Source organism: Pinus tabuliformis, chromosome J, assembly GCF_031772625.1.
Source record: "Pinus tabuliformis cultivar Carrire ecotype Pingquan chromosome J, CPIR1, whole genome shotgun sequence".
Lineage (NCBI taxonomy): Eukaryota > Viridiplantae > Streptophyta > Pinopsida > Pinales > Pinaceae > Pinus > Pinus tabuliformis.
In genome coordinates this window covers 1,151,843,292-1,151,855,303 of record NC_142295.1, presented here as the reverse complement: position 1 = coordinate 1,151,855,303, position 12,012 = coordinate 1,151,843,292, and the positions used below count along the sequence as shown (strand labels likewise).

General features: G+C 36.9%; 1 pseudogene; it reads right to left on the bottom strand.

Moving 5' to 3' along the window:
- The window catches only part of LOC149231166 (bax inhibitor 1-like), a 57,150-nt pseudogene extending 49,339 nt beyond the window's left edge, over nt 1-7,811 (bottom strand).
- Between the last annotated feature and the right edge of the window lie 4,201 nt (nt 7,812-12,012).

Here is a 12,012-nt window from a genome sequence, read left to right as displayed (position 1 = left end):
GTCCCTTAGTCCCAAAAAATGTGATTTCCTGATGACTGGAGGGACTGTTCTAGGTCATTTAATATCCTAGAAAGGACTGCAGTGGACCCAAATAATATAGCCATCATCCATAGGGTCCCACCTCCTCAAAAACAGAGGGATGTCAGAAGTTTTTTAGGTTTAGCTGGGTACTATAGGAGATTTATAAAAGACTTCAACAAGTTAGCTTCTCCTTTATTTGGGTTATTGGCCAAAGACTTTGAATTTATATGGTCAGAAAGATGTCAAGAGGCCTTGGACACCCTAAAGGACAAGTTGACCACTACACCTATTCTCTGAGGCCCAGATTGGGCTCTTCCTTTCCATATACATGATGATGACTCTCATAAAGCCATAGGAGCATGCTTAGGACAGATAGATGACATGTTACCTTGTGCCATTTACTTCATTAGTAGAATCTGTCAAAGGCCAAACTGAACTATACAGTGACTGAAAAGGAGCTCCTAGCTGTTATGCATTCATTGAACAAATTTAGGCATTACATTATAGGTTACCAAACATTTGTACATATTGACCGTGCTGTAATTAAATACTTTCTGAATAAACCTGATGTAAATGTTCAGATTATTAGATGGTTACTTTTATTACAACAGTTTGATCAAACTATTATTAATAAGCCTGGCAAGGAGAATGTTCTTGCAGAACTTTTATCCAGATTAACTTTTCCTGTAGGGGAGAAAGGAATGGTTGATGACCAGTTACTAGAAGAACACTTATTCACCATTTCAGTTCTCTCTCAATGGTTTGCTTACATAGCAAATTACTTGGTGTCTGCACAATTTCCACCAAATTTGTCCTCCAAGGAAAAAAACAATATTGTGAGGAAGAGCGCCCCATTCACGTGGATTGGGGTCAACCTCTTCAAACTAGGCTTGGATCAAATTATGAGAAGATGTGTTATGGAGGAGGAAGTCTTTGACATCCTTTTGTCCTATCATGATGGGCCTTGTGGAGGTCAGGTTTCATCCAAAAGGACAACATTCAAGGTGCTACAAGCTGGTTATTACTGACCCACTCTTCACCAGGATGTGAGGAGGTATACTAGTTAGTGTGATCGATGCCAAAGGTTGGGGAAACATACCCAAAGGGATGAAATGACTCTACAACCTGAAGTGACTGTCGAGCCATTTGACAAGTGAGGCATTGATTTCATTGGACCCATTAACCCTCCATCTAGGCAAAATCAATACATCATTGTGTGCATTGACTTTGACCAAGTGGGATGAAGCCAAGGCCATCAAAGCAACAACAGAGGAGAAGGTGGCTGAGTTCTTAAGGGAAAATATATTTTATAAGTTTGGGTACCCTAGAGAACTGGTCACTGATCAAGGCATCTAGTTTACATCTCACATGATTGAAAATTTGTTAAGCCAACACAAGATCAAGCATAGAACATCCACTCCTTGCCACCCACAAGCTAATGGGCAAGTGGAGGTAACCAACAGAGCGCTAGAGGGAATTCTAACCAAAGTGATTAGCAGCAGTAGAAAGGATTGGGGACAATAGTCAAACAAGCAAACAAATAAACAAACAAATAAAACAAAACTGAGAATAGACGACAAGGGGACAATAGAAGAAGTTGAGAACAGATGACAAGGGAATAATTCTTGAAGGCTATACCACTCACCTACCAATCAATAGACCCCTTATCTACCCATGACAACAATCCTGATGCTCCAGAAGTGAAGAAAAGAATGGAAGTTTAGGGGACATGTAGCTACAGGACATCTTGTAGGTTTCCTGTAGGAAATCATATAGTAGCCTATCTCAAAAAACAAAATTTCATAGGTTGCAATCATCTTCAGCAGAGACATCCCTATGTCAAGGATGCTCCTCTAGAGCTTAGCAGTAGCAGTAGGATCATCAACATCACTCTCCAATACCTGCACATCAAAGAAAACAAGCATCAAAAGACACCAATATGGTATGTTATCTCGCTTAAGCTCTCTCGTTGGCATAATATTGTAAAAAATGTAGGGATTGTGTCAGAGTTGGTTTTATAAGCAAAGTGGCCAGTTAACTACCAGTTGATGAGGAGAATACAGTTAGATCACTCTAGACATGGCAATAGTCAAATCATAAAAAAAAGAGGTGAGGACAAAAATGGTTAAGTTAAAGATGATCGAAATGGGAGATGATTATGAGGTAAGGGGGGAATGATGGAGTGGTAGTGGGACCAATGGTCCAAAAGAGGGTGCTCGTACTTAGGTTGCTAGCACACCATCACATACAATCACCCATATGAGGAAATAAAAAACTGATTTCCATGCAAAGGAGGCATTCACAATATTGAGGATTCATCGAATCAAAGTTGCTCTCTGCTCTTGAAGCAGTGTCTACAGGAAAGACAGTCAGCAATTTTAAGTGCAAGAGCACCTATAGGATCCTATAGGAAAACCTACAAAATCATAGAGGAGGATCTACAGGATATAGAGCAGTCATCTACACGATTATCAATGGGTATTTAGAGAGGAAAGGTCAAATGTTGGCTTCATCAGATAGTACTAGGAGGTAGAAGCTACACCTTCTCACATTTTCCAGTTAAAAAATATAGAAAAGCCCTCCATTTGGTTAAGGAAATTGAAGTCCAGGGGAATTATATTACAGAGTTGTCATTTAAAATATCTCATCCACTAGAATTTGGAATTATACCCATACAAGCCTCCACAATTACTAGAGAAAAAACGACAGGGGGATTTAACAAGAGGAAACCCACAAACACAGTAAGGATTCATTAATGCCCTAATGTAGTAGAAATCTTCACAAGCCACAATTGGATGAGTTTCTTTAAAAAATGAGGGGATGCGATGATGAGGTGGCCGAAGACTTTGCTCTCTCAATCATACCACTAACTAGGACCCATGCCACTGCTGTGGTGAAATGCCTTTCAATAGAAATCACCCCTAAAGTCATAGGCATAATCACCACACTTCCATTAGGGTTTCCTAGGAGAGGGGAAGATTAGGGAAAGAACACCCTTACAAAGAATAAATTGTTTTTGGAAGGGGAGGAGGCAATGGAGGACAAGAATGGGGTTAGAAGAGAAAGCCTTCCATACCCTTGGAATTAGATTAGCTACCACCTCATTAAATATATATCATGTGAAGTAATATACAGTGTGGTATATGGATACAATTCTAGGCTTCTCCAAGAACTAAGATTTGGAGCAGACACGCCTCCTTAGAACATACTAAGCATACCTTACATTCTTCTTTAATCCGTGATAGATATGAGCATCAAAGTGTAGGAAGGAAAACATCAACAACTATCCCATCATGGGTTAATCCAACTTATCCTAGAAGACGCTCTCCAAAACCTAAGACTCCCTATTACATGGACAACTTTAAGAGACATGCATGTAGAGGGAGAAATAAAATATCTTGAATATGACAAAACCCCCACTACTATTGAAAGGGATGAATAAGAACAGGAGGAGGAAAATGAAGAAGAGACAGAAGAAGATGAGAAATAAGAAACAAATGAATAGATTGAGGAACTAGAGGAAGAAGAGGAATAGAAAGACGAGGATGAGAAGGAGAATGGAAAAGAGGAAAGAAAAGGCAAGGAAGAACAGAGGTCTACAGTTCAAGGAAAAGAAGGCGAGGAATAGCCAAGGGTATCTCTAGAACCCACTAAGAAAGAGTCAAAAACTACTCTTAAAAGAAAGTACACCCATCAAGCAAAAAGGGAAGAGAGATAGACAAACCCCATTTTACTTTAAGAGAAGAAAAAACATAAGAATTAGGTAAGGAAGACCTCAAACATAGACCAAAATTCCTAGTGTCATTGGAGACTCACAAAAGTAGTAAGAAAAGATAGCTCCTCTTGTGAAAAATCAAGGAGAAGGATCATCAGGACAAGCCTCTCCCAAATCTCCCATCACTTATGTTAGGAGGCCTATCACAAGGTCTACCTCATCAAAAGGAAAAGGTTTCCTATAGGAGACACAGAAGGACCTACAAAAAGTAGAGTCCATGCTACAGGAAACTCTGCTAAACCTACAGGAAACTCAGAAAATGGACCAAGAAGGTATCACTTAGCAAGAAACAAAGCAGGATGATCTAGAACTGAGGGAACCTAGTCCTCAACCCAACCTTGACTCTTACTACAAGTTCATTGAAGGGGGTAGGGTCATTCCATAGAAATTTGACATCCCCTTATTCTTTGAGCTTGAAAAAGAAAGCACAAGAGCACATAGGTTGATGCAAATTGCTAAATATAAAGGAGTGGAGGATGTAGGCCACATGGAGGAGAAAGAAAAGGAGATGAGAAGAGAATCGAGAAAGCTCAGTTGGAAGTAGAGAATGCATTTCTAAGGGGAAAACTACAAGAAAGAGAAAATCAGTTGGCATCTATGGCCAGTTTATCCTTAAAGGCAATCCAGTGTAGGATGCCAACAAAGTCTTATGCCTTGTATCTCAAGGAAAAATGGCTACAATTCCAAATTAAGATTTTAGGACAGAGAGGCACTATGCCCTTCTAAGACTATAGACAATTGATTGATCTCTGTGATCAAAGCATCTTGGAATATAGAGCTAAAATTTCTAAGTTTTACCTACACAACTTGGCCCTGAAAGATTTGAATGTGTGGGACCCAAATTCAAAACTAGGGGACTTGCAATTGATGGCCTTGGCATCATGGATGAATCATGAGGAGGAAAGGGTTGCAGAGATCAAGAAGGTAATGGCAAGAGAAGAAACAAAACCCCTCATGATAAGAGTTGAGCAATCTAACCCAATGAATATCATCATCACCCATAACCTAATTGCAAATGGTCCCAAGCTTACACCTAGGTACCTTGCTGCCCAAGAGAAAGTAGTCACACACTTTGAAGACATGTTCACCCTGTTAGGAGATGACAACATGCAAGCTTTCCAGAGGAGATGCAACACCTTGCCCTACAACCTAAAACTTAGAGAATTCCATTCTCCTCATAGAATGAGAGAGGCACTAAACAGAACACCCATGTACAAGAAAGCTCTACAAAGACTCAAAGTCAATTGGATTTGGCTTGACACTCAGTCCACCATTGCTCTTAGGAATGTTGGAAGGAAGGAAGGAAGAGGAATAAAGAAAGCAATGGGAAGAGATAGAGAGGAAGGAAAGATTCTATTCACAGGAAGAAGAAACTATAGTAGAAGCATGGGATGTCAGGGAGGCCACTAGGGCAATGAAGGACACGGATATAGATTGAGTTGCTCAGAGGATGAGCAACACTTTCAATAGGGGGGTGATGATGAGCCTCATAATTGAGAAACTATATGGACTGTGATACACCTCCAAGATTATTTAAATCAACTCTTCTCATAATTCCTTACATATTTTGATTATATTTTTCTTAATGAGATGAGTAAAAGTGAGATGTTATGGCTAGTGGACTAATGTGCATTGATTGCAGGTTTTTGAGAGGAAATCATGGCAATTTTGGCTAATTAAGGGTAGAAACTCAAATGAGATAAGAAGGAGAGATTGTAGGAGATAGATCCTCCTCATTTGATCCTCACTCATTCGAATATTTCTCCATCAAATCACACTAGCTCGGAGTTGCAATCAGTTGAGTCATGAAGATCAAAAGGCAACCGGGCTATTGACAGTCAAAGAGCCAGTTAATTTTGAGTTTGGGAGCCGAGCCTCCATAGATTTAATGAAGTAGTTGGAGACTTCAGTTGTATAAATAAAGAGACCTAGAGCCTCATTATGATTCTGATTTTTCATGTAAGAGCACTAAGCATTTTTCAAGTTCAAGACTTGTGGAAGACATTGTTATGTAATTTTCTGATATGATAATGAGAATGTGCATTTCCTCGATCCAACACTGAGTTGACTCAGAGGACTAAATCTCTTGGGTTAGGGCCCAACCCTAGCATCAAAGGCTCCTCTTCTTGTATTTGTACGCTTAGTTGATTTCATAGATTAATGGTTGAATTGGTTTTAGCGTTATTTCATTACAAGTACTTGTGGATTGGATTAGTTTCCTTCCATTTGTGCATTTCTTTAGCAGTAGCCTAGGAAGATAAAGGAATACTAGAAGTATGATTGTAGGAATGTTTGGCCTCACTCCTCCCTTCAGGGACCATGGTTTGAGGAAAGAAATCCTATGTAGCCCCAAAAACACAGAATTCTGATTTGTTATGAAATTTAGGGTTTTTTGCTACTTAAGCCAACATCTTTTCAGTTTTCAAGAATAGGATTTAATTTTCATTTCGGATATCATCAACCTTGTATTATATCTCATAAGGGTTTTGCATTATTCTACAAATTTTTCCATGCATGAAATAGGCAACTAGATAATGAAATTTTGTTTTCTTAGTTAATTAAAAATCTTTCTCATTTGATATGATTCATGGATAAATTTCAGTGATTGATATAGTGCAGGAGTTTCAATAGTGTAGTGATATCTCATGACCAACAACCCCAGCCTAGCTTCATACATCCATGATCATCAAAAGACACTAAGTCCCTCACCCAATCCATCATTCCATAAGAACAACTCTCTAGGGTTGTTGAGCAAATCCAACCATCTTACAAACTTTGTTTTGAGCTCTGAAGAAGTCCTAGTCACTCTCTTGCCTTATTTCTCCCACCTTTCACCTTCCCTAATCCCTTCACCACCTTCCAAATCACTCATAATTCTCTCGGTTGGATCCTGTATGAATATAGGGGATCTTGTAAGAGCATTAGGACATCCTATAGGCCGACCTGTAGTGACCTGTTTTGAAGCCGACTTGTGGATAATGCATCTAGGAAGATAGGAGAAGACCCCTACTTTCCTCCTAAGCCATTTGACCTTCCACCACCATCTCCAACCGACCTACCACATCACAAAAATGATTTAGCATTTAATTTTTCACACAAAAAAGACAAAAAGGAAAAGAAGAGTTATTGTGTTCATTTACATGCATAGTAGTAGAATGTTTGGTTATTTCAGATCACATGCCTAGGACATGAGGATTACACAAATTTTAAGTTAGCATTCTGTTGATGCAAAGCCTCTTTGCAGTTAGTTATATGAATGGTGTGTTTAAGAATTTGATTTCAGTCTTTCCTTACTACAATAGACAAGATTTCAGTTAGTGAAAAATTCCCTTTTTCTCATTGGTAATCAAGCTTCTTCTGAATCAATAAAAGGCTGGTTTGAGAAATCATAGTGGTCTATTGCCAGCTTAGCAGTACAAAAGAGTGGATCCATGTCATTTTCTTGTGTATACAAAATTGTCACCTCCAAGTTTGTACGAACCCCAGGTTGATAAAGTAAATTTTGTAGCCCTAGGAGTTGCAACATTCTTCCTACAATACCAGTGCTCATCAACCTCCAGGTCTGTGTAACATCCAACGGGTCCTCATTCTCTTTGGAGAAATGCTCAAGGAACTCTTTTTTATAGAGATTTTGACATTCCGGTAGCTGGTACATTAGTTGTAGATTGTCTGGTGAGAAAGACCACATGATCTTTTGCCTTTTATTCTTGAAGGTTCTGTCTGAGATGTCTACCTCATCAATTACCCATTTTACCATATCTTTGTATGGTATTATCTTTGGTCTTGTAGCTATTTGGTGCAAGAATGAACACGCTATTTCAAAATAGGAGGCGTCAGATGACTCATGAGCATCAGTCGTGGCGTTTTTTACCAGTGGCCTGGGCTTCTCTTCTTCTAACAAGTTATACATGGCTTCCAATGTTGTAGTTCCTCCATCCTTGCTGCATGTTATATCAGAGAAAAGTGGTACCATGTCTGATTTCTTAGATGCAGTCGCTTTTCCTTTCTTCGCCATTCTTTCTAACAATGTTTTCTGCAGAGGTTTCCTGAAATGGATCAATGGAAGTTATGGGATAAACGCAAAGCAAAAATAACAGTGAGAATTAAATGATACAGTTAACCTTGAAAGGTGACAAGGAAGGAGCTTTTATTTAAAAAATAGATGAAAAGATATAAAATCACGTCAACTCGCTCTTTAACATTAATTCCATTAAACTTATTAAATATGCACTAAGATATTTTACTGTTGCCATTATTATTCATTTAAACTACTGCATCAAAAATGGAAAGGGAAATAATTTAAGGTGGCGAGTTCAAAGTTTGAAATGCCGATTATGCGATTGCGATAAGATTATCTCAATATTGCAAATCACGATATCACATTTTCAGTTGTGTGCTTTTCTGAAGTTGTTTATAATTTTGTGAGATGCGAGGTGAGCAGCATACTTTTCATTGTTTAGAGTGCACTTTGCCTAAACGAATAATTATTGCGTAAAGTGTCTTTTTACTAAGCTCCACAGTTAACTTATAGTTTATGACATTTTTTTTTATCGAGTCTGGGTTTTATCACACTTAGCAAAGTTTTATAGTTTACAATATTCACTTTTAAGTAAAGTGTCGTGATGTGATAAGTATTGGCTTGCTCTACCGCAGTATTGCAGTTCGCATATTACGACAGGCTTTGTGAGTTGTGCCTTTTGTGAAAGCGGATATGCAATTATGATAGGCACTTCATTTTTACAAGAAATACCTTAAGTATTAGCTTGAAATGGAAAGTTTAATGATATCCTAAGTTTATTACGGTGATCCCTTCCATCGAAATTCAGGGATCTTAGTTGTTAATTAACCTTTGACACACTTGGTCAAGAAATATGTGATAAAAGCGAGAGTTTCTAGTCATAAAGGGATTTGATTTGATATCTTAATTTATTTCTAAACATTTTAAAAGAATGCACTTAAGTGCTAGGCTTTTTTTGGAGGATCTTTTTACAAAGGGTGTCCATTTATTAATATAATATTAACTATTAAATCAATAAATGGGGGTTTGTTGAACAGCACAACACAGCTCTTAACTGAAGAGGAATCATTATTTCCTCTAACCTCTTCCAAAAATTTGTTTTGCAAACAAAGTCATCTTTTTAAAGAAAAAATAACAGTAAAGGATACATATTTTATTATTTCAACATTCCTTTACAATAATATTATGGGTAGCAAGTCAGTCTACAATAAAATATATCTCCTACCATCTAGTCGAATTATAAAAATATTTTCTATCAAATACAAAACTTTATTGAAATTATCAATGAATCAATTTATATCAATACTCATTTTAATATTATATTACAATGTTATAATATTTTTATAACTATTATATTAAATCTTAAATATGATATGGAAACAATTGTTATTCATAAAATAAATATATTTTATACACATATTTTTAATCATTATTATTAAACATTAATAATAGAATATTTTAAATATAAATATAAATATTATTTTGTTAAAGATTATGTAATATTTTTATTTTGGATTAAAATATATCTCTTTCTTATGATCACTCTATTTATTAAAAAAATTATTTAAAGTTTTGTTAGGATAAGTTATATTTTATATAATTCGTAAATTGGCTTGGATATTTCACATGACACAACAACAATTCACCATATATCTTATAAGTTATACTTAAAAATTTGAAAATCTACACTATGAAGATTCACTTCTCTTTATATTTATAGATCTATAAATTTTTGTTTATTGTCTATGCATGTAAATTAAAATTATGCATAAAATAGAGAACACTTAATTTTAAAAACTTAAAAATCATGAGTGACACAATATATACCCCAAGAAACCATTTTGGGAGAAAAAAACCGACTGGAAGTTGAGGTCATTATGCTATCTTTATTTGAATAGAAAATAATTTTAAGTACAAAGAATTATGGCCTATGGCGCGTCATATACTATTGTACACAAATCCTCTCTTTCTGCCCCCTCCCTATCCCTCTAGGTTGCTCTATTGATCTATGAAACAAAATGTACATGGAAAGAATGGAACCTTCTTCCTCCTAGAGGCTTAGCTATAACACAAATTGATATCCTAGTAATGCTAAGGTTTGATGCCCTCAACTCTTAACCAAAATAACAATATGGAATATTCTATAGTGTTCTTCATCATAATCACATAGTTTTCCCCTTTTCCTTGACTAATGGGGGCTGACATGGCATCCTCTGAAATTATGGTGACTAAAAAAGGAAGGTCAACTTCCATGTGACATAATTTTTGCATACAGAATCTAACTAAGGTGATTGTTACATTGTTAAAAAGGTATCTGTCTCTAGTATAGGGAGAAAATGGGGAGTCGCTAAAGATAAAATGTTTTACCACCAAAAAATTCCATTTTATACAGTCCATAGTAGCCTCTCATTGTTCAACTAGAACCATAATTTGTATCTCCAACCTTTTCCAGTAGCCTCTCCTTGTTCAACTATAACCTTACTCTATCTCCCACCTTGAATGACTTCTCTACTCTATGATGATCATGCTTGGCCTTGCAGTTTTACTACAACTTCTGCAATGTCTCTTTTACCGGTATATTGATTTTATTGATCTTTTCTATAATTTATTCAACCCTAAGGAGTTCCTTGTAATATCCTCTCTTACACCCTGTTGCTACTCGTATGCATATCCAAAGGTGAAGGTGGAAAATATGCAAAAGAAGTTTGAAATTCAAACTTACTAGTAGAAGTGTGGATTGTTATGTTATAAGAGTGTATTATATCTCCCAAATTTTCATCTACAATCTTTGGATGCTTGTGATTCTAACCCCTCAAATGATGCACCAAATTCATGTTGACTACATTAGTCTTCCCATCTATCTCAGGATGGAATTTTATAGAACTTTTCAATCTTGTGTCCATATTATCCCAAAATCTAGTCTAAAAGGCACTAAAAAGTAGCATGTTCCCATCTGAAATGATGCTCCTTGGTATCCAAAAGTGCACCTAGACCTGTCCAATGAACACTTTTGTTTCTTCTTTCCTACCGATCATTGTTTTACAAGGCATTAGAACATACATCTTTTTGAACATGTTAGTTGCCAAAAATTGGTAGTCATGTCCCTCCCTAGTTCTTGCTAAAGCTCCCACAAAGTCCATGGAAATTGTAACAACCTCCTACCACATCTACACAAGTAACTAGCCAGCCAGGGTAAACATACAAGAGGCTACTATGATTGGATTCAACCTCATATGTGACTTTAAGGAAATGTAATCGATGGAAACACAACATACAGACCTTCCACATCAGCTACATGACCACTCAAAACCATCCCAACACCTCAGAAAGCTTGCCCTTGGGTCCCACTAAAGTTTTTAACCACTTGACCTATGGAAACTCTCATGATATAGGCCTTCCAGTTTCTAGGAGGCTTTGGATGCTCTCATGATATAGGCATGCCAGCGTCCATGGACTATTTTGACCAGTTATGTGCTGACGTCCCTGGGATTTAAGCCACTTTTTTAGGTGAAGAGCCGAGATCACTTCCCATATTTGAATCAAATCTTCAGAACAGTAAAGTAACTGGTGAACAATGATGCAAACGAAAATAGTTGAACAAGCCCTTGATCGAGCCCCTATTAGAAATGACAGACATTTCATCAAACATATCACAAACATGTAATCTATAGGTGTAAATAGATTATTTAAGTGCAGGGATCTCATACTTATCTAAGAACCAGTAAGAACCATTGTTCCCTCATTCATTTTTTGCATTATCATCTATTAGTTCATAGATACATCGTCTAGCCATTTACAAGTAAAAACATGGTGAGAGCCATACATAGCCACTGTCATGAAACACATACATAACTAGCATAATAGCAATATAAATACCAATGAAATCACAACCATATGATCCCGATATAAACCAATTCAATAGTAACAGAAATATAGGGAGAAATAAACTTTCATTAATGATGCAAAATCTGAACCCAGAATGGGGCTACCATGTTCCACCCGATCATAAAATAGTTGAGCCAATATCCCTTCAACCATTCACCCTCGTGCCATATTCGAAGCATGAATGTGGGACTCAAACAAAAAGAACCAACTAAGGGATCATGAGGTTGAACCACCTCACCCTCGTCAATAGAAACTAGGCTTTACCGTAATCCATCCTAGATCACTAGGCTAACACAATAAACATGTCATAATA